Here is a 21370-nt window from a genome sequence, read left to right as displayed (position 1 = left end):
AGGACACGGGGTGTGGGGGGGCTCCTTTTACCATCTCAGCCCCACAGAGGGGTGGGTACTGTTATCCTCACCCCCCTCTTACAGAGGAGGACACAGAGGAGGCAGCAGAGCGAGGCGGGACTTGCCCCGGGTCTCCGCAGTCCGCAAGTGACAGCCGCAAGTGGGCCATACGCAGCCCCTGACACACGCACCGGGGCCCTCGGTGAGAGCGTGTTGGCTTGACCAGGCAGCGCGTGGCGCAGCCAGGAGGCCTTGGGGGGTGTGAGAGGTGACCATAGGGATGGAGACACAGAGGAGTCAGAGCGTGTGTCCAGTGGAAGGCCGGCACGCGGTGCTTTGGGACACTGTCCTTTGGGAGGCACAGCGCAGGGCTGGCTTTCCTAGCATCCACCTCGACCCCCGCAGAGTGTAGGGCCGGATCAGTGGCTCTATTTACTGATGAGGAAAGTACAGCTCAGGGAGGGACAGGGACTCCGTGAAGGCCCCGCATCCAGCAGGGTCAAGATCAGGATCGGAAGCCGGGGCTTTGGGCCCTTCAGTGGGGCCCTGGGGCCTCCCGATGCCTGCCCGGTGCCCCCACCCCCGGCTCTATGAGCGTCCGGGTCTCTGGCTGCCCAGGGCCTGTGCCCAGGTTGCCCGGGGGTCTGGCTGCTCCGGAGGGAGGGCCTGAGACTAGCTGTGTGGACAGAGGGACGGACAGGGAATGACCGGAAAGATGAGCTGTGCTGGGGAGGAGTGAGGGGTGGCTCCCGCCTCTGGGCAGAGAGCACTGTTTCGGGGTGTGGGGGGTCAAAGGAGGTGGGAATGAGGGGCAAGGCGGGCTGCAGCTCTGCGTCACTGGAGAGAATTCTCGCACGTTGGCCCCAGGAGGTCTCCTCCAGAATCACCAGCAAACGCCCTTCCTGGAGCGGCTGGGGTCTGGCTAGGTCAGCCAGCTGAGTCTCCATCGTGCGGCCCTAGGGTCTGCGGCTCCTGCACGTCCGGGGAGCAGGTTCAGGTCTCCAGGCCCGTCCTGCTCAGAGACGCCCCGGGGGCTCCCTACAGCCCGCTGGAGGAGCCCCAAGTCCTCTTGGCTCTGCAGTCGCTCCGTTTCAGGTCCCAGACCTGCCTCGACTCACCCGCCCCGCCATCTCTTCCACTCCCCGTGGGCACCCCTTCCCCGGGCGCAGGGCAGCGGGGACCAGCGGAGATGAAACAGAGGGTTCGCTTCAGAGCCACTCCGCACCAGGCCCGAGCCGGCTCGCCGTGGATTCAGTCTTCCCTGAGGCCAGCAGCCACCCTGGCCCCACCCCTGTCACAGCGGGTGAGACGGGGGGGGGGGGGGCCCAGAGGTCCCAGGGTGAGGATTTCAGCTGCCCTGTCTCTACCCGGAGCCTCGTTCTTTAGGCATCTGTTCATGCATATTCAACGGTGTTTACTGTGCCTGGACTCAGAGCCAAGCGCAGTCCTGGGGGCCGAGGGCGCAGCGGCACCAGACCTGGCCTGGGGCCGCCAGGGGGTTCCCACAGGCAGACTGTCATCTATCTATTATCTATCTATCCATCTACCTATCCATCCATCCATTTATCTATCATCTATCATCTCTCTATTATCTATCATCTATCTGTCTGTCTATTATCTATCTATCTATCTACCTATTATCTATCTACCTGTTATTTATCATCTATCTCTCTCTCTCTCTCCCTATTATCTATTATCTATCTAGTATCATCTATCTATCTATCTATCTATCTATCTATTCATCTATCCATCTATTATCTATCATCTATCTACCTATCATTTATCTGTCTACCTACTATCTATCTATCTATCTATCTATCTATCTACCTATTATCTACCTATCTATCATCTATTATCTATCATCTATCTACCTATTATCTATCTGTCCACCTATTATCTATTATGTACCTATTATCTATCTATCTATCTATCTATCTATCTATCATCTATTATCTATCATCTATTATCTATCATCTATCTATTATCTATTTATCTCTCTCTCTCTATCTACCTATCTACCTATTATCTATTATCTATCTATCATATATCTATCTATTCTCTATCTATTATCTATCTATCCATCTGCCTATCCATCTATCCATTTATCTATCATCTATCTATCATCTCTCTATTATCTATCATCTATCTGTCTGTCTGTCTATTATCTATCCATCTATTATCTATCTGTTATCTATCTATCTACTTATTATCTATCTATCATCTCTCTCTCTCTCTACCTATTATTTATTATCTATCTAGTATCATCTATCTATCTATCTATCTATTCATCTATCCATCTATTATCTATCATCTATCTACCTATCATCTGTCTACCTATTATCTATCTATCTATCTATCTATTCATCTATCCATCTATTATCTATCATCTATCTACCTATCATCTGTCTACCTATTATCTATCTATCTATCTATCTATCTATCTATTCATCTATCCATCTATTATCTATCATCTATCTACCTATCATCTGTCTACCTATTATCTATCTATCTATCTATCTATCTATCATCTATTATCTATTTATCTCTCTCTTTATATCTACCTATCTACCTATTATCTATCTATCTATCTATCTATCTATCTATCTATCTATCCATCTATTATCTATCATCTATCTACCTGTCTATCATCTATCTATCTATCTATCTATCTATCTATCTATCTGTCTACCTATTATCTATCTACTTATTATCTATCTATCTATCTATCTATCCATTATCTATCATCTCTATTATCTATCTATCTATCCATCTATCTATCTTCTATCTCCCCATCATCTCTCACTCCCACCCTCTCTCATCTATCCGTCTACATCGGTACCCACACCTATCAGTTATAGTACACATTGTGCTCTCCACCACTCACCCACCACACCATTTAGGACTCACCTCCATGATGGAAGCCTCCAGTCTCCCGACTTTTGAGTTGACATGAGCGATGCCAGAGCTGATGAGCAGCACAGTAAGACTAAGACCGGGCCTCTCCCCTGGGCTCCGTCTGTCACCGCTGCCGCCTCTGTGCCAGAGATGCTCTCACGCTGCCCCCTGGGCCCGGGGGTCCAGGAGCGCCCCCCTCTTACATCTGACTGTCTTGTTCTGTAACCCTTCCTTTATGCTTGTGACGATGATGTCGAGCTCTGCGTTGGTAATCTCCAATGATTTTAACATTCCATTATCCAATTTTGCTTAACAGGCTCTGATTCTAATCTTCTGTGAGCGCAGCCCTCCGTGAATCTGTGAAAAGCCACTCTGTCCCCGGCATGCACAGCCGGCCCCCACCCTGAGCCCTCCTGCTTCCCTTTGATCCACATCCAAGCCATCTTCAGCCGTTCCCTTCTCCAGGGCCCACTTCAGACGTTCTGAGTTTATGGCTGTCACAAAATGTTATTGGCCATGATAATGGCAATTAGAACAATTACGCCGGGCCATAAACTAGCGCAGGATTTAGGACTGACAGTGACTTTCCTGAGCCCAGGCAGCCACCATCCCATCCGCCTGACAGGCCTCCACAATCACAGAGTGACGCTGCTCCCACCACCAGGCGGGGGTTCGTTGGCTGTTTGGGTTCCAGGCTCCCTCTCCCTTCCCTACTGGAGCCTCCTGCTCTCTCCCCTCCCTGCTCTCAGGACAGCATCTCTGCTGGGGCCTCACCTGAGGGTGTTGTGACTTCAGATTCTAGACCCCAACCGTGGAGGCTCAGTCTGTGTGAATGGGCCTGAGCCCCGGGCCTGGTGGAGGCAGGTGGTGTGGACCAGTGGTTAGGCCACCGGCTCTGGATGACTGTAGTTTCCGGTCTGGGCTCTGCCACTGTCTGCCCGTGAGGTGGAGGGCAAGTTACTTAACCTCTCTGAGCCTCCTTAGTTTTCCCCTCCGTAAAATGTGCACCGTTATACCGACACGTGTGATTCTTGTAAGGATTTGACAAAGCAACTGGAGACAGATTCCTGGGCTCGTGCGACGCCTGCGGGCAGTGTGTGGGGGGACACTCTGGGCACCCAGGGGGTCAGTGTCCCGGATCCTCCTCTGCCACGCGGGGACCGCGACCGTCCCTGGTGGCAGGATGGTGTGCGGACCCCACGCCCTCATGTGCGGTAAATGTCCGCTGCCGGGTGAGCCCCCGATGCGCGTTACAGGGCGTGGTCACCATGACTGTCGTCACCGTCCCTATTCAGCTGGCAGGGAAATGCCCCCGTGCTGTCTTTGGGCACGGAGCCCCCGGCACAGGCCCGGGCATAGAAAGACACCAATAGAGCAGGGAGAGCAGGAACTGGGGAGCAGGCCACCCGGGCTCAAGGCCCAGCTCCACCACTTCTGAGCTGTGTGCCCTTGGACGAGTTTCTGAACCTCTCTGAGCTACAGTATCTGCATCTGTAAAAGCGGGGGTAGCCACTGCGTCTCCACCGCAGGCTTGTTGGAGTAATCAAGTGGGTTAATGCAGGCAAAGCACTCAACACAGCGGCTGGCACGCGGAATTAGCTCGTCTCACTCCGGGCCCCGAGGGAGTGCGGCGCCGAGCGGCCCCTAACGGGCTCCCTTCCTGCCACCGCCGCACCGAGAGATGAGAAAGCCAGGCCAAGGGACACGAGATGAAACGTCTGGGGACAAGACAGTAGACGCCGTGCTAAATTATGCAGGGTGGACGATTAGAGAACGAAACGATCTGTGATGAAGGGCTAATTGGGCAGGACAGAGGCTCGGGGCGCAGGAGCCAGGGGTGAGGGAGAGGCGCCCGCAGCCTGGCCTCGGTGGCCCTGCTTTCCTTAATGACAATGAGTTTTCTTTTAATACAAGTAATGAATACTTACTGTAAAACACTGGGAAAATGCAAAATGTATATAAAGCGCTGACCTCTCGCCAGCAAAGATAGTAGCTAGTGCCTTTCTTTATTCATTTTCAAGTTATAGACAAGTGCATATTTTTCTAATTGAGTTCCCACTGGTGGGACTGCGTTATGATCACTTACCGTTCATGTCACCGACGAGCTACCAATCTCCGGTCCCAGACAGCATGAAACAACACCTGTCACCGGCCAGACGCGACTGACTGTTGTATTGGTCACACTTGCTCACAGCCTGGGGGCGGCGCCTGTCTCCTGCCAGTCAGGGCCACAGGAGGCCTGCACTTCCGAGCCAGGGGACCAGCAGGGCCTGTGGAGGCAGGCTTTGCAGTAACAAGAGGGTGATGCCTCTGATGCTCGGGGGAGGGTGTAAGTGGCTTGTGGGGGACAATTCCTCACTGGAGGGTGGCTGGAGCCCCTCAGCCAAGGTCCAGCTGGACAAGGCACCTTGTCCCTTGGGTTGGGTTTGTAGCTGGGTTGGGGGGCATATCTAGCAGAAGCAGGGGAACTCTCCACCAGGCCTTTGAGGTCCTGTGAGGTTCAGGGTTGTCAAGGTAACACATGAAATCTGAGGGCTTACACCACAGGCTATCAGGATGAGCTGGTGTCTGATGGGTGACTTCCTCCCTCTCCTAAAACGATAAAGGTCAATGCTCGCTCCTGTCACACGTCCAACTGTGGTCAGCGGAGAGGATTCTGCTCACCACAAACACCCGGGGACCAGGCTGACGGGGCGCCACTGTCCTAGGGTGTCAGAATGTCCCCATGTTCTTCTCGGTCACGGTGATGGGGAAAAACAAGTAGGAGCAATGAGCTCTGACCCTTACATGCTCCCTCCTGGAAGGGTCTCTCCCCACCTCTATTCTCATTTCTTGGCCAAAGCAGGTCTCGGGGCCACTCAGGGCATGGGGACGTGTGGTTGTCCTGTGGGGGCACCGGAAGGACCACTGAGTCTCAGCGGACCCCGGCCACGTCCTCTGCACACCGCTCGCGCAGATTTGGGTCCTCACCCGACACTCCGGATTGACCAGTTTTCCGTCTTATTATGTATTCTTTTTTAAAATTAATTAATCGATTAATTAATTACTTTCATCGTCATAAGTGCACGCCTTAATCCCCATCACCTATTTAATCCATTCCCCCCACCACCACCCACTTCCCCTCTGGTAACATCAGGTTGTTCTGTAAAGTTAAGAGTCTGTTTCTTGGTTTGCCTCCTTTTTAAAAAATTTTTTTAACTTAGCTCATTTGTTTTGTTTCTTAAATTCCACATATGAGAGAAATCATATAGTATTTGTTTTGCTCTGACTGACTTATTTCGTTTGGCCTCATACTCTCTAGCTCCAAACGGCAAGATTTCATTCTTTTTCATGGCCGAATAATGTTCCATTGTGTATATTATACATACCACTTCTTTATCCATTCATCTGTTGCCAGATACTTGGCTCTTTCCATAGTTTGGCTATTGTAGATAATGCTGCCATAAACATCGGGGTGCGCGTACCCCTTTGAGTTAGTGTTTTTGTGTTTTTTGGGTAAATACCCAGTGGTGCGATTAACGGATCGCAGGGTAGTTCTATTTTTAATTTTTGAGGCACCTCCGTGCTGTTTTCCACAGTGGCTGCACCAGTTTGCATTCCCACCATCAGTGCACGAGGGTCCCCTTTTCTCCACACCCTCGTGAACGCTTGTTGCTTCTTGGGTTGTTGATTTTAGCCATTCAGACGGGCGTGAGGTGTTTTGAATTGCATTTCCCTGGTGAAGAGTGATGCTGAGCATTTTTTCACGCGTCCGTTGGCCATCTGGATGTCTTCTTTGGAGAAATGTCTGTTCAGGTCTTTGCCCCGGTGTCACCTGCTCTGACGGCCTTTCCCTGACCCCCGTTTACAACTGCAACCCCTGTACCTCCGGCACCTTCTAGCACCCTCCCCTGCTGGCTTTTCCTCCGGCTCTGACCCCGACTCTCACTCTCTGCAGCTCACCGTTCATGCTTGGTGAGGCTCCTCCTTCTAGAATCGGGGCTTCTCCGCGTTGCCCAGGACGCACTGCCCACAGTGCCCCCCCCCACCCCGCCGCCCCGTGGACGTCGGAGCGTCCACGAGCCTAAGAAGCTGGCCGCGCCCCACGAGCCTAAGAAGCGCTCAGGCAGCTGCGCGAGTGGTGGTGGGGGGGGGGGAGCGGTGCGCCTCCGTGTGGACCCCGAGGGGCGCCCCCTGATGGTGCAGCTACTGGAAGGCGTCTGGTCCCCCGCTGATGGGACAAGGGCTGCATCGGTAAACGTTTTGTTTCCCAGCCTGTCTATACCAACGTCATGTCAACTCTGCAGTACCCAGGGCTTCTCTGCCACATCCAGGCCAGGCCCCCGACACTGCTCCCCTGCGCCTTGGGGTGCCTCTTTGCGGTCCTGCGGCTCCCACTCTCTTGCCCTCAACCACCCCTTCTCCACACGGCCGCGAGAGGGCGCCCTACAAGCATAAGTCAATGCTGTGTCTTGGGGTCCTATGGCACGTGTCCGGAAGTCCCTTCCTGGCCTGAAAGCCAAGGGCAGTCTGTCTGCGCCCGTCTCTACAGCATCACCACCCGCCACGTTCCCCCCATTCAAGGTGGTCAAGCCACACGGGCCTTTCTTCTGCCACTCGAACCTCTGAGCCTTTGCTTATGTTGTTCCCTCCGCCCGGAACGTCGTCCAGGGCATCTCATCTGGCTGGCTCCTATGTGGCGGTCATGTCTGTGCAAAGAAGTGTCACTTCCTCCGGGAAGCTCACTCAACAAGGTGGGTCCCCTGTGGCCCTCATCACGTTGTAGCTGATTATTTATACAGTTATTGCTTTCACGTCAGCCTGTCCTTTATGACTGGAGACCCCGCAGGGCACGGACTGTGTCTGCCTCAGTCACCCCGCACCCCGGAACCTGGCTCCGTACTTGGTACACGGCAGGAGCGTGAGCGTACTGGGGTTCCAGCCTGTCCAGGGCCCCGGGAGGCAGGAGGACCTTGTGGGTGGAGGAAGGGAGTGATAAGGATAGGGGACCTGGGCCGGCAGGCCCCGAGGGATGCCAGCAGGGTCTCCCTGCTCTGCTCACAGCTGCCTGGGTGGTCGGGATGGAGCCAGAAGCCCCACCCGTGGACAAGGTCCGGCATGCACAGTTGTGACTAATCAGGTCCCAAGCCCTGCTAACATGGCAGGGCGACTGGACCACTAGGAACGTCCCCCACAGATGCTCTGTTGGCTAAGGTGCGGAGTCACTGTGACCTCAGTCTCCTGCCCTTTCCCAGAGCATCTGGGACAGTCTGGCTCCAACCTCAGCCTGCCCATGACTTGCATCTCTGCTCACAGCCTGAATGGAAGGTGGCTCGTGAGCGTCCCTGGTTTTATACTAAGTGGTCTCTGATTTTTGGGGGGGGGGCTCTTGGCCCCTGTTCCTAGACAGATATCTTTGGGGCCTCGGTCCCCAGGGCTGGATGGTAAAATACCACGGAAAAAGCTCTCCTAGCAGAGAGTTAATGAAAATGGTCCATTACAAACTAAATGGAACTAACTGTTAGCTAAAAAATAATTCGGCTAAATGACTTTCATCTCATCTCCCTGTAATCACGCCCATGCACGTCTGCCTCTGCCTCCTTTCCTCTCCCTGCCTCCCCCCTTCACGATGCTGCTTTTCCTGCCTTTTTTTTTTAGTTTTTTTTAACGTTTTATTTATTTTTTTTTTTAAATTTTTTTTTCAACGTTTTTTATTTATTTTTGGGACAGAGAGAGACAGAGCATGAACGGGGGAGGGGCAGAGAGAGAAGGAGACACAGAATTGGAAACAGGCTCCAGGCTCCGAGCCATCAGCCCAGAGCCTGACGTGGGGCTCGAACTCACGGACCGCGAGATCGTGACCTGGCTGAAGTCGGACGCTTAACCGACTGCGCCACCCAGGCGCCCCACGTTTTATTTATTTTTGAGACAGAGAGAGACAGAGCTTGGGCGGGGGAGGGGCAGAGAGAGAGGGAGACACAGAATCCGAGGCAGGCTCCAGGCTCTGAGCTGTCAGCACAGAGCCTGACGCGGGGCTCGAACCCCCAAACCGCGAGATCATGACCGGAGCCGAAGTCGGTCGGTCAACCGACTGAGCCACCCAGGCGCCCCTGCTTTTCTTGTCTCTTATTCTTCTTTTCTGCTTAACAGAAGACGACATTTACAACAACATCATTTTCATGAAGATTTGCAGGGAAAGATGGGCAGAAACCCCCACAGAGCTGACCATGTGGCTTCTTTCACAGGAACCAAAGAAACCATTTTGCATATCGCAAAAAAAAAAAAAAAAAAAGTCATTGGAGCCTAGAACACTGTTAAAGTCAGTTACCGCTGGGGATGGAGAAGAGGTGGCCTGGGGCCAACGGGGGTCCAAACAAGGGGCCCGCCCCACCTCTCCCCAGCTGTCCGCCTCATTCCTTCCCTCCAGCCTCATATCCTGCAGTCTCCCCTCCCTGACCTGACCCTGAGCTGCACCCTGAACCTTAGAAAGCTCATAATCACAATACGTAATGTCTACTGAGAACACGGTATGTCCCAGATGCTGAATTGAGTACTTTAAATTAGAAGTGCCTTATGCATTCACCCCACATATCATTTACATATTCTCTTTTCCTCCGTTCACTGGGCATTTACCCAGTGCCACCGTAGCCAAGACACCGTGGTGAGAAGCGAACCAGTATTTACCGAGCGCCATTATCTCAGTTTACCCCTCCGGTGATCCCTTCCGACGGTCAAGGAAGCGGGCTCATGGTTCGGGCTGAGGTTCACACCGCCTCTGTTCTGGGTCTCGTGGGCACCCAGCGAGGGTCGAGCAGAGAGCGAGCCCTCTCATCCGCGTCCGTTCTACCCGTATGGGGCTCCCGCTCTGCCCAGGGGACGATATTGCTGTTGCCACGGCTGTGACTGTCATAACAACAGGCACAGCTACACCGCCTTGCAGAGCCCGCCCTGTGACTGGCACTGTGCACCTGCTCCCGTGATGACCTCTCGCCCGCAGTAAACTTGAGAGGCAAGACTCGGCCCTGGAGACAGATACGAATCTTCCGTCTTCGAGGCTAAGGATTTGCCAAGGCCTCCAGCAGGCCGGCGGCCGGACCAGGAAGTGATCCCAACACCTTTGCCAGCCTCACACACCGGGATGTGCGATTTCAAGAAAGGCAGGAAGGCCACATCTGCCAGATGAATGGAGAAGCTGAGGAATCTGGCCGCAGGAGGAAGCATGAAACACAAGAGCAGGGAAGCCAAGATGAAACTTGACAGAGAGCAGGCGGCCAGGGCAACCAGGTCAGGGTCAAGTTCCTTAAGTTCTGAAGGACCCCCTGGAGCCAGTCCCCGCCCCTGTTAGTCTCTGCTTAAAGTGAACGGACAGTTTCCCTGTTACTTACAAGGAACCCTGACTCGATGCCAAGGAAACCTGTTTATTTTTAAAATCTGCATTAAAACAAAAAAAAAGCTCAGAGAGCCCTCATAAATACCAGAAAGGAAGTTTTTGCAAACCTTTATGGAAAGAAAACCTGCAATCTGGACACACACTTGTTTAACAAGTGATAATTAACTGCTGACAATATAATTTCAGCCTGTTTTTCATAGAAAGGTAATCAAGACAGCCTGGGGAGTGCAGCCTCCTGTGCGGAGCTCAGCCCCTCTGCCCACAGCTGCGGAGGTGGCCTTGAGGGTCCCTGCTCCCTGCCAGGTGGGGTCTGGACCCCAGAGGTGGCACTGGTATTTCATACCCTGGGCTTTCTGGTCCTCACAGACCCCCAGGAAGGTCTCAGAAGGCGGCTGAAGCAGCTCTTCTCTCACCATGGGACTGTCCTCTCCTGTAGATGTCCTAGTCCCACGTATGCCTGGTACCGACCGCAATTTCGGGAGAGGGGGACACTCCTGTCCCCGCAGCTCCTGCCAGGCCTTGATCCGACAGGGCGCCCGGTCCATCCCCCAGTTGACAGAGAGGAAACCCGGGCTCCGAAAGGTGGAGTCACTTGCTCAAGGCCACACAGCTGGTGAGGAGCCAGAAGGTGATGTGAACTCTGACCTGCCTGACTCTCATCCCCGACTCCCTTTCTCTAGTGATCTCGACCGTTCTTGCTTGAGTTTCCTCATCTGTGAGTTGGGGGTAACACTAACACTCTCCTTATGAGGACGTTTGAGGAGGAAATAAGCTGATACATACATCTATACGATGTATATGTATATATATGTGTATGATGTATATGATGTATAGATATGTATAGATGTAGATATCGTATAGATGTAGATATCGTATATATACACATCATATATATGTATATGCCATATATATACACATACATATCATATATATATATATCACATATATATGATATGTGTGTGTATATATATACATATATATATGTGTATATATATGTATATATATGTATATATATATATACAACACACATATATGTATTTATACACACAACTCTCAGAATAGTGCCTGGCCCTTAACACATGTTAACTATAATGCATATTAATTATTATTAATAATCATATAAAAATCATATCAACAAAATACTGATGTTATTATCAGTCCCTTATTATCATATAAATAATAGTAACCACAATATCAGCTGCGTACAGATATACTAGGCCAACTTCTTCCCTCCAACCAACCACAGGCCATTGGCTCCGACCCCTTTCATGGTCGCTGTATCCCTGTGGGACTCTGTCCAGATCCCCAGCACCCATTTATGAGGGCAACTGAAAGAAACGGCACGATGCTGAGTGTAGGGGAGGAATTGCTTCCCGGGCCCTGAAGGTCTGGGTCCTCTGAGGACAGACGTGTGCATCGTCTCCTGGCTGCCATGGTCAAGCCCCGTGTCTCTGACCCGTACTCATCTGTGCCTGTGGTGACTCACTGGGACGTTTGGACATTTCTGTACCCGTTTCTTTCCCCTGGGTCTTGCTTGTGATCCTCAGAATTTATGCCGCTTCCATTCTCCTCCATCATATCAGCTACGCGGAGCCACTCACTGCTCCCAGAACATTCCACACCCTTTCGCATCTCCGGCTCCCCTGCCTGGAGAACCTTTCCCTCCATTTCCCACCTGAGGAAATTGGATGCTCCGAGGCCCGCCTTGAGCCCAGGTCTGTCTGCCCTGACTGAGCATGGATGGGACAGAGGCTCTGGACCCTCTTCCTCAGGCAGTACTACGTGCCCAGCTCAGCACGCCGGCCTGTGTGATCTCAGTCTTCACATCACCCTCAAGGTGGGCTTTATTATCTCTATTTTCCAGCTAGGGCCCAGGGAGGAGAACCGACTTGCTCCAAGTTACACATCTAGAAAGTGCCAGAGCCCAGGTGGAGACGCATGTCTGGCCAACCCCAAACCCTAGGCTACGGATACAGCCCCAGGCTGCCTCCTTTCCACTTTCGGGTCACGCGAATCCAGATGGTTCCTCCCCTAAAAGCAGCAGAGTATGGTGCCTGTGAATTCCCACTCTATTTGTCATTGATCCAGGCCTCGGGCCTGAAAGTTCACAGCTTTGCCACACAAGCCCAGGCACATGTGGACGTGGGAAGAAACTGCTCAAACACATCCTTGTGGACACTTGCGAGTTCCGCAAGAGGTTAGTGAGCACATCCATTGTACTCCAAATCTGTGTCCACACCCCAGGCCCACGTACTGAGTCCCGATCCATATATCCAGCTGCCTCCTGGACCCTTGCCCTTGGATGCCCCATGGGGTCCTCAGACTCAGTGAGCCCAGATGGGTCTGGGGTGAGTGGGGCAGGAGACGGACCCAACCTAGAGGCTGGGTTCTGACTCCTGCTTCTGAAAGCCTTTTCCCTACAAAATCTAGAAATATTTGATCAAAGCCAGGGACAAGCAAATATTTGAACAAACAGGGACATCCCCAGGGAGTGGAGAAGAAACGACAAGCTGGGTGATAAGCAAGGGCCAATTGGGCTGGGAGCGAGGCTGTGGATTCCGGTGACCCTACGACTCGGGCGTCCCCCTCTCAACAGGGACAGATGAGGTCTTGTGCCCATGGGACCCCGTGAGTTGGGTATTCAGTCTCCACACAGAGCTGGGATTTTTGAAGTGCTATGTCTCCAGCGGAAGAGTGTATTAGAAACATAGATTCACCTGGGAGGATGTAGGGGATGGAAGGGAATCTTGTCTGTCTCTGGACTCCGGGTAGAGCTATAATAACACAGAGTTCTCCTGGGAATTTGTAAACACGGGCCGGCACCTTCCCTCGTCATAATAGTTTTAATTCACTTTGCAAGTTTGATTTCTGGAAAGAGATGCCAAGGAACAAAGTCATGACTGGATCCAGCTTGATGGTACTTCTGGAGCGTCTGAAAAAGCCAATCCAGAATAATTCAGTATGCCCACGTCCTCCGCTCAGGCTATACGAGATTCCCGCAGAGAAGGCCCCGACGAAGAGGAGCTTGCAAACCTAAAGTCCAAAAGAAATGGAATATCCTACGTGAGAGGAAGCAGACACAAATAGAAAGATTAATTCCAAGAACCTCAAGTAATAGAATGATTCCAGGGGGAGACTCTAATACGAACATGCTTAAAATAAAGATATGACAGAAAGAATCTACAGATGAGGTTTCCTCATCTGCAAACTGGAGACAATAGGGCAGTTTGCTAACGGGTTCTCTAGCGCATTCCATGGAGGGGCTGCCGGGGGGATCAGCACAGTGAGCCCCATGGGGGAGGGGGCTGCTGTTACCATTGTCACAGCCCTCTGTGCCAGGCGCCCTCCCAGCCTTCGAGACAGGTGTCACTGCCATGTCACTTTACTGATGAGGACACAGGCTAAGCGGGGAGAACCTTCCTGGGGTCACGCGGCTGGGAACTGCCGAACCTGGACACAAACTCGGGTCCTCTGACCCTGAAGCCACTGGTGGACTGTGATTCTGCATAGCTGATCTCACCTTTCTGGGCCTCAATTTCCTGATCTGCACATTGTGGGTGCACAGGGGGGTCGTGGCTGGGATGAAGCACGGAAGCCCTCGACACTGTGCCCGCCACCGGGTGACCGGCCAGTGGGTGCTGTTATCGCCTGCGTCATACGGACAAGGAGCCTGAGGCTTAGACAGGCCAAGGGCTGGCAAGGCCTCACCGATCTGTGCTAACCTTGTAGACATCGGGTCCTGGGCTGGATCGTGAGCTCCGGGAGGGAGGACTTGTCTGTCTGTTTCACTGACTTCTATCTGGGGCCAGGCCTGGGGAATGAATGAACAAATAACGAATGAATGAATAAATGAATGAAGTATTTGTGAGTCCTACTCCCGTTATTCCCATAAGAATGTTCTTCATGCCCAGGGGTTTCCCCAACAGGAAGCGGCTCTGAGAAGCCTTGTGGCCACAGACACAGGCAAGCCTTCTTTCAGGACAAAGGAGGCCACCTGAAACCCAGCCCTATTCTTACCTTTCCCACTTATCGCTGCCTGACACATTCTATATCTTCATCCCTTATGATCTGTGTTCCCCAGCCCATCACCGTCTCCATGGGGTCAGGGACTTTGTTCATTGCTGGGTCTCATGGTTGGTGCTCAGTGACATCCGTTGGGCTGTTGAAGCGATGTCACTGCTCTGAGTCTCAATTTCCCCCGTGTGCCCAGCAGGGAGATAGCATCCCCCTACAGTCACTGTGGGGACGTAACAAGACCACCCGTCTGGTCCTTACTATGGGGTGACGCATGGAGGACGAGTGACGGCCCTCCCCTCTTTGCAACCAGGGACCTCGTGTAAGAAACGGATTCTACGGACAATGCGGGGTGAGCGTCTTCTTCTTCTTCTTTTTTTTTTTTTCCTCTTTTCTTCTTTGGTGATAAAGCTTTCTGCAGTCAAGCTTTGTTTTGTCAGGAGAATAAGAGATTATCACACTGGCTGAAGCAGTCCACTGAGGACATTTCCAAGGGGACCAAGAGGCGAGAAGCGTCTCTCCCAGGACGCCCCCTGCTTTATCTCTGCTCCTCACACAGTCGATGACAGCGGCGACACGTCTGGAATGTTTCCAGGGCCCCACGCTGCACCCGCGTTCTTGCACTTACACCTGTGAGAGAGACGCCCCTTCCCGCTCCAGAGATGAGGAGTCGGAGGTCTGGAAGGTGAAGTGCAACCTACCCACGGTTGTGGCCGAGCTCACACTCAGACCCAGGTCTGCTTGACTCTGAAGCCCTGTTCTTTGTTCCTTAAATACTTAGAACCCCCTACTCACTTAACTATTGAAGGATTGGCTCTAACCAGGGGTTAATGCATCATATGAGAAGGATATTTTAATGTCTATGTTTAATTATTGATCTTTTTCATAGGAGCCACCTCTATTTTCCTTCTCGTGTTAGAACTTCTTCCTTGATCTCTAAGAGTGTTTCGTCAATGCTTAGGGACGATTTGAAGAATGGAGCAAACCAGAAGCAAACCATGCAGCTGCCTGTCTGGTTGCTGGTGTCCTTGGGGGTGTCCTTGGCTGCCTTGGGAAGGTGAGCGGGGATCCCTCGATCCAGTTCCTGGTGACCCTGCTGGGGCTGCCCCCTGGGGGGGCTGGACTTGCTCCGGGAGAGCAGAGGGGGTGCAGACGAGTCTGAGCCAGGCTGGTCCCGCCGGGCAGAGCCGGGCAGGTGACCGGCAGGGATGGTCACTGGATCTCCCTGCCCGACACCATCAACTGAGATGGGAGGCAGGAAGGTCCTGGAACTGGTGGAGGGTCCTACGGTGATGGACCCCAAGCTAACTCATGATCATGTGATTCCCTGGGCACCCCAGGGGTCACCTCCGGGTTCCTGAGCCCATGGATAAGCCGACTCAGCCTGACTACACAGCACTGACTGTGGGCTCTTGTGTCTGCTCCTTGGTGCTTTGGGGATGGAGTCCCCCCCCCCCCCCACGGCTAATTGGAGGAGGGGGTTGGCTGTTACCTCACCCAAACGGTCGGAGGGTCAGACACAGACAAGGGCTGTCCTTTACATCTGAAGGTGGGACCCAGTTAGGTGTGGTTTCCAACGCCTTGGAGAGAAGACAGCCCGAGTGAGCCCGGCTACTTAGGAAGGCAGACTTCTGGAAGCAGGCAGAAATTCCCCGCTCACAGGTGCCGACAGCCCTCAGGCCACAGGAGCAGCAGGGTCAAAGTGAGTCTTCTGGCCGGGAGTCACCGTCCAGTTCTTCCAGACCCACGAGCTGACCCCAGTCACTGGCGGGTCAGGGCAGTGGAGACAGGAGACGAGATGCCCCCTCGGGCGCTCTTCCTCAGGGGAGAGCCCCTGGGCCCCTGGTCAGAGCCCTGGCGCTCGCGTCCCGCACAGTCACGCAGTTGTCCCATGCGGTCCCTCCGTCTCAGGCTCCGGATGTTAGAAGGAGAGGGGGCGCACGGGGGTGCGGGGTGGGGCAGAGGGGCTCAGGCGCGAGACTGCGGAGAAGTAAAGGGAAGCAGTGACACCTGGAGAGACTCAGACAGGCTCCCTGAGGACAGCGGGGAGGGGCCGTCTGGTTATCAAACCTCCTTGTCCTGCAAGGGACTCCAGGCCGCTTGTAAAGCCGCTGTGCGGTGGGATCCGGCCGGCCCTCCCACCAGCGTTTGCTGAGCACCTGCTGTGTGCTGAGCACCTGCTGTGCACAGACGGGTCCCGTCCTCCGTCTGGTGGGGGAGAAGCGCAGGTCAGGAGGAGCCCCCGTTTCTCTGCTGAGGACGAGCCCCGCTGGGGGTCGGGGGGGGGCAGTGACTGACTCTGACCCTGACCCGGGTCTCCAGTGAGAGCGCCCAGGCCTCCAGGAGGGTGAGGATTTGGAGAACCCTCTCCACCTCACGGGACAGGTAAGCAAGGCCCAGGTGGGGGCGTGACTTGCCTGCCGTCCTGGACCCAGGTTCCCCCAAACCTGAGTCCACAGCATCACCGGCCCAGGGGTCTCAGGACCGTCACGGCACCGCCTCTCCTCATCCCCGGGCCGCTCAGCAAAGTCTCCCACGCCGACATTAATGACACCTCCCGGAGGTTAATTTGTAAGGAGACAGTGAAAATGTTATTTAAGTAGCGATTATTAAAGTCATGCCGGGGGGGAGGGGGGGGGGTTGCCACATAATAAGTACTTCTCTGTGACCTCATTGTGAGGACAGTGTAGCAGTTTCCATTTAGCCCTGGGCACCGAAGCCACTTAGTCCCAGGGAGTGGCCCGCCCCGTGGCATCATCGATAATACTGGCTTAATAATGTTTTCATTAAACCCAAACCGAAGTCACTTTAGGACGCTTCTGGAAGAGGAACGCGCTGGTTTCCCTGGCCCCAGTGCCTGAGTGGACACCCCTTCCTCAGCGTGGGGGGTTTTCTGCTCTCCAGACCACTCCCTCTCCCGTGCAGCTGGGACGCCTGGAGCCCCGTGTCCCCTGACACACGCAGACCCCTCATCTGCTTGTTTCTTATATTTCCCATCACTCATCCCTTCGCTCACCTTTCAGGGTTTTCTCGTTCATGTGTTGTGCTAATTCGTTCCTTGCTTCGCTCTGCGGTCCGCTCATCCCAACTGCCACCGCGTGTCCTCTCCGTCCCTCCTTCCTTCCACCGCCCGCCCACGCACTTAGCTCTTCAAGGTCCCAAGGGGCCTCCTTCCTCCTCCTCACCTGCCTCGTGTTGGCTCCTTCCTTCACTCGTTCCTGAACGTGCTCACTCGTGTGTCTGCTCCCCAGCTCATGTGGTTTCTACTCGACCCGTTCATCCACGCGTCGTCTGACAAAACCAACTTCCCTGGTGGTGTGGTCTGTGTGTCGGGTGTCTGTCCGGTGTTCTTCCCACCTTGCCTCCCCCACCAGCATGCTCTGGGCATCGCAGTGAAAAGGGCCCTGTTCTTTGCGGGGGGGGGGGGGGCGGTTCTTATTCTGGCGTGATAGCGTAAAACACACACGGAAGGAGGCACACGCCTGCTGAGCAGAGCACCGAGAGCTCCCGATAGCTGAGCTCCCGGTGCCAGCACCCACCCCCGGGTGCCCCTGGGTCCATTGCCATTTCTCAGGCATCGTTTGAGTTTGGGTCCCCTGTTGCCAGAACCTTCGACAAGGCTTTGATACCCGTGATTCAGCTGGGGGAGAAGGAAACACCCGAGGGCAGTGGGGAAGGGAGTCAGGGAGAGCAAGCCCTCCGATGAGGCCGTTATCAATTCAGTGACCATGGTGGGGCTCAAGACCAGATCAGATGGGGAACAGAAGACAGTGTCAACCACACAGGGCCCAGAGTTATCCACCAGAATGGCAGAAGATGAGTAATTTTTTTAAGTTTATTTTGAGAGCGAGAGACAGAATGAAGGGGGAGGGACAGAGAGAGAGGGAGACAGAGCATCCCAAGCAGGTTCCGAGCCGTCAATGGGCAGAGCCCGACGCGGGGCTCGAACTCACAAAGCGTGAGATCACGACCTGAGCCGAAGGTGGACGCTTAACCGCCTGAGCCACCCAGGCGCCCCAAGGCATGTCTTTAAACCGGCATGTTCCTTGGGGCCACCCTTCCCAGCATCCTCCACTCCCTGCTCATTTAGGGTCCTCCTGCACACCCGGGCCTCACTCGGACTTACCGTCACATTCCACCCAGAAGGATCCTTTGATGCCAGTTGGCCCAATGGCTGTGTTTTACATGTTGGGGGAAACTGAGGCCAGAGAGGGGGAAGCAACGGGTTCCAGATCACCCAGTAGGCTGCAGGATGGCCCAACCCCCCCACTCAGGGCCTGAGTTCCTCTCTGAATCCAGAGAATTCTGCCAGAAACACTCTTGGAGAACAGAGCCAAGGAAGGGGAGCGCCTGCCTTTGAAAAGCCAGAGACTGATTTGCCCTGGGGCCATTTCTGCTGTTTAGGGCCTCCGTCCCCCAAACGTACACACTCAAGAGCCACGTTCGTGTTTCTAGGGTGGATGCAAGTCTCACTTCAGAAGAAACACATGTGACTATAGCATGCTATTGATGAAACTATAGCCAGTGAGAATCCCATCTGGAGAATATATTGCAGGAGGAAAGGGTTTGACCTGGGAGAATTCCATCACTTATCCATGTACTTTGCTGCCTAAAACATACTTCATCGAAATGGAGAAAAAGGACATTTGAACCTTTGAAGGTTACCCTTCCTTTTCAAAACGGTCTGGGTATGGGTCCCGTGGGCACACGCTGACCCTGTGAAAGGTGAGGGTTCATCACTTGTCGAATCTGGCCCTCTTATCGCTCTCCATTGCTACCAAATCCTTACCCTCCCGCACAAGGGACATCCCGGCACAAGGGACTTACCTCCTTGCGCAAAAGACTCCTTCTTGCAACCTATCGTCTACAAATTTTCCTTGCAGCCTAGGAGTCTTTTTTCCTCTCCTTGGAGAGACTGGACACAGTTCGTGGGCCCGGAGACCTGAGGCTGGGCAACCAAGGATTCTGTTTCGGATACTCTGCTCTGCCCATGAACTACTAATAATAGTTACCATCTCCCGAGCTCCTGGCCTGTGCCAGGCGCTGTCCCCGGTGCTTTCCAGAAACACTCACGGCAGCCCTACAAAGTGGAGGCTTCTTCACGTGCCCACTGTTGTCTCCTCCCTGGGTCGTGGCCAAGTGGCCCCAGTGATCTCTCTGGTTCTGCGGCTCTGTCTGCCTATCAATCCCACCCGGCCGGTGCCTGTGTACATATGAAACTCGGCCAGTCTTGATTTCAGAGAGAAGATTGGCCACTGAGCAAGCAGGATGGGGGCAGAATGTGCTGCCTGCGCCCCCCCCACCGCCCCAGCTTCTGTTCTCTACCTTAGGAGCAGGGGCAGACAGAGAATTGTCGTGAAAGAAAGGAAGCGTCTCACGGCTGGCAGCGGCCTTGAGTGTCCATGGGGAGAGGGACGTGGGAATGTCCGCTGGTCAAGTCTTGGATCTTTGGGTTTGTGGTCATGAACACTGGCTCACCCGCCAGATGTATCTGGGACATCAGGCGCCTTCTCTCTCTTGAGATCATGTGATTCCTTGAATAAAGAGAAGCCATCTGTTGAGCACCGATGGCACTCATTCAACGAAAAACTGTTGAGGGCCTACTAAGTGCTGGGCTCAGCGAGCCCCTCAGAGCTGGCAGCGATAGAGACCAGCCAGATGGACTCCCAGCTCTGTCCACTGTGGTTGGCATCTCGGCCACCATGTGAGAGCTCCTCTTTTGAGCGCTGGCCCCTCCTGATGCTCAGTGTGAGGCACCTACCCCCCTCACCTGTCCACCATAAACTGGTCCTTGGTGTTTTCATGTCCTTGGAGCTGGGGCTGGGGCTGGGGGAAGGGACCAAACGGCACATGGAGGGCACCTCACAGGGCCCAGTGGAGATCTTCTCCCTGTTTCTTCCTCGAAGAAATGAACAGTTTTATGCAAATTAATTTAAGCTCAGCCCATAACTAAAGAAGAAAAAGGAGCTGGTTAGATTTCATTTTCTTAGTCAGCTTGTTCAAGTCTAGGATTAATCTACTCATCAGCTTAGCTCATCAGGAGGAAACATGCTTCTTCAGGAGTTTTCTAACTGAAAATAATGCCTCATTAAGTTAAACATATTAACCTGAGAACAGTGTTGATGTCAGACAGACTAATGGATGTCATTACAGGGAACGCACTGTGTCCGCGGAGGGACCGACCAGCCGCTAACAACTGTCTGCAGATGCGCTCAGCTATTGTCGGGTGGACGGTGGACGGTGGATGTGGGGGGAGGGAGAGAAGAAGCTGGCCAGGAGCTGGGGGAGGCGTGCCCCGGGAGGGGCGCCCCGCGAATTCTGGCATCTTCGCATGTGGCGAAGGGTGTGTGGCTAAGGGAGGTGCCATGTGTGACATGACTCTTTGCTGGGTCCCAGGGGAGGGACACTGGGTTGAGCCTCTACTACAGGCTTGGCTGGCTGGAGTTGGGGCATCAGAACACTGGGGTCTAGTCCCGGGTCTCATCCCTGGCGCAGTGGGCCAGGTTTGGGTCCAGCCCCTCTTTACTAAGCACAGCGCTAGGCATTTCCGCGTGTGTTACACTTAGGCCACCCTCACAGACTCCCAGGGAGACAGGTGGTCTGGGCCCAGGATTACAGATGGGGAAATTGAGGCTCAGAGCAGTTAAGGGGCTGGGCCAAGGTCACCAGCGTGTGGGTGGGCGCGCTGAGGCTGTGACCCAGCTGCCTGACCCCGGTGGAAGTTTCCTCTCTCGGCCCCATGGCCTCTCCCTCCTGGTGGTCTGTGTTCAAAGCCCTCCTGACTCTATCCTCTGGGATTCTGTAATTCCTTATTACAGCCGTGGAAAGAAGAGATCTCTCTGAAGTCACAGAAGGAACGTGGAGTGTGAAGCAAATCATAGGCTCAGGAGCTGGGCAGATCTTGATTTACATGCGTCCCAGGAACATCCCAGCCGTGAGCCCTGGGCCAAGTCAGTGCTCCGAACGGAAGTTTCCGGCACACCGTGGGTGCTCAGGTGGTGAGTGGGCTCCGGGTGCACCCAACTGGATTTGGCCATTGGGGAAGGTCTGGGCAGGCGGCAAGCAGAGGGGCAGAGCCGCCTTTCCTACAGG

This window comes from Neofelis nebulosa, chromosome 2, assembly GCF_028018385.1.
Source record: "Neofelis nebulosa isolate mNeoNeb1 chromosome 2, mNeoNeb1.pri, whole genome shotgun sequence".
NCBI classification, from domain to species: Eukaryota; Metazoa; Chordata; class Mammalia; order Carnivora; family Felidae; genus Neofelis; species Neofelis nebulosa.
The sequence above is the reverse complement of the archived record's forward strand: the minus strand, read 5'-3'. Positions refer to the sequence as shown.